This window comes from Lactuca saligna, unplaced genomic scaffold (genome assembly GCF_052625555.1).
Source record: "Lactuca saligna cultivar CGN05327 unplaced genomic scaffold, ASM5262555v1 scaffold_151, whole genome shotgun sequence".
NCBI lineage: Eukaryota > Viridiplantae > Streptophyta > Magnoliopsida > Asterales > Asteraceae > Lactuca > Lactuca saligna.
In genome coordinates, this window is record NW_027629799.1 from 1 (window position 1) to 2,500 (window position 2,500).

The window sequence follows — 2,500 nt, forward strand, 5'->3', positions numbered from 1 at the left end:
GCAGTTTCACAGTCTGAATTTGTTCATACTTACACATGCATGGCTTAATCTTTGAGACAAGCATATGACTACTGGCAGGATCAACCAGGTAGCATTCCTCTTCGACTTAGCCTACCCTGCACCAACAAGTCAATGCAAGAAAGACAGTCGTCTAGAGAAGCGAAACGCTCATGTAGGGCAAAATACATGATCATGTCTGACCATGTGCCCACACCAGGTTCCATATCCAAGAGACCAAGCAACACTTCATAGGCCATGCCATCAATGCATCCGCATTGAAAACATGGACCACAAAGACAGCTTCAAGGTTCGTTGGCACCGCAAGCGACGCCTAACGAAAGGAAACTTTGTTCAAACAGCACAATGCCATCAATTAGGTATGCAACACAGCAACCCACCATGTTCAAGGCAAATTAACCTTGTAACACAACTGAAGAGGTAAGAACGCATGGAAGTTGCTGCTCAAGCAGACATCCAACCACCCGTTACAAACCAAACACCACTCATGCACCTTTAGGGTAGACATCCCCGAAGATAATCCAACTAACAGCCACCGACTTGGCACAAGGCCATGCAAGCAACCATAAGCTAAAACAACCCCCAGAATGCACCAAACGATGCGCAAAAACGGACAGGCAATGCTGTTGACCTAAGCACATCATTGCTAGCTAGGCATGGGCAATATTGTATGTGCTCGGGCCGGGGATAGCAAGAAGGGGCCTCTTAATGCCTATCTCTGATCCTATACGACCAGCGCTAGCCGGGCATGGGCACCAATCGTACCTCAGAGAAGACAAGTCTTATGTTGATGCAGTGTACGAAGCTACCCCGCCCACACAAAAACGCCAGCCAGGTATGGCCGGCATCTTTTATGCTTCCAAGATAATTTCAACACGCCATGATGATACTGAATGTCTAACAATGCTTCCTGATAATGCTTGCTTCCTCAGCGTCATCGGTGCTAAACCAATGCTAGCTACGCTTAGGCACCAACCGCACATCTAACAAGGATAGACTAGCGTACCATAGTAGTATCACAAAAAGCAACACATGCCACTTTAACGCCTATCTTTTCCCAATCATCAGCACAAATCAAATGCTGGCTAGCACCAGTAGCACGTCAAACATAGATCAGCAAGCACATCGTCATCGAATTGCCACACAAACAGCACCATCCCAAACTTCCAAAGCTAGACCACAACCCTGGATCGGTGTCGCAGAGACCTAACGAGGCATCCCCACACCACGCCAAGGCCCCCACTCGGAGGGGTATTATGCCACCGACTAGGAATCAAGCAACAGTCACCCAAGCTCGCGCTCAAAGGCAGTCTGGCACCTTCATCCCTTCCCATGCTCACCCACGGCTCCCCCCCTATATATACATATTGCACAAGGAGCTTGGTGACAGCAACACCCATTGCTTTCCCTGAGGATGTATATTTCTTAGTATGCGCACGGCGTCGAGGCACAGGTGAAGCCAACGGGGCTAGTTTCTGCGCCCTATGTCGAGGAAAATCAAGGCAACGGGCTAGTGTATGGGCACAACGTCGAGGAGACTCAAGGAGATGGGGCTAATTTTCAGGTCACCGTTCGAGAAATCAAGGCAACGTGTTGGGGGGGATGGCCTCTTTCATGGGTCGTGGGGCTTGGCTTGGCATGCCTCGTGTGTGCTCGATACAGCCTCACGATTCTTATTTGCCCATCAACCATGCCGGGCACCTATGAGAATGAGACCCCATGGTACCCCCTATATATACATATTGCACAAAGAGCTTGGTGACAGGAACAGACATTGATTTCCCTGATGATGCATAATTTTTGGACACACACGACTTGGGGGCGAGGGGACACGGGAGTGGGGCGCCAATGGGGGGCGTTTTGGCCCCATTTTCGTCAAGAGCGGGCGTCTTGGCCATGCCTTGAGCGTGCCAGCCTCGAGAGCCTTGGGCGTTGGACACCCTTGGGGCGCCAATGGGCAGCAGTCCCATGGTTCCCCTATATATACATATTATACAAAGAGCTTGGTGACAGGAACAGACATTGATTTGCCCAAGGATGCATAATTGTGCGAAATCGTCCATAACTCGCTCGAATTAATTCGGATTGACACAAAATTTTGTAGGGATGCTTTTTATTATAAATGAAAAGCTTTGAAATAAATAAAAAAAAAAAAACAAAATGTCATGTTTGAGGCGTAAATGTTTGTGTCCTATCCTTGGTCATGCCTTGAAGCGATGGTTCCCTACTTGTTGGAATGTCGCTCAAATCAAGTAGGAATGCCATTGAAAATTTGTGTGGGTCGTTGTTAACATAGACGAATGGACTTGAAATGAAAATATATCATATTTGGGTGTTTGTCCCTGTCGCCTGGTGATAGGCAGGCAGATAAGGCTTTTAGGTATTCATAAGTGGCTTAGATGAACTCGAAAGAACACGAGTTGATCGGATTGGAACTCATATATTCAATTTACTATGTACTAAGTAGGAACTACACTTTGCT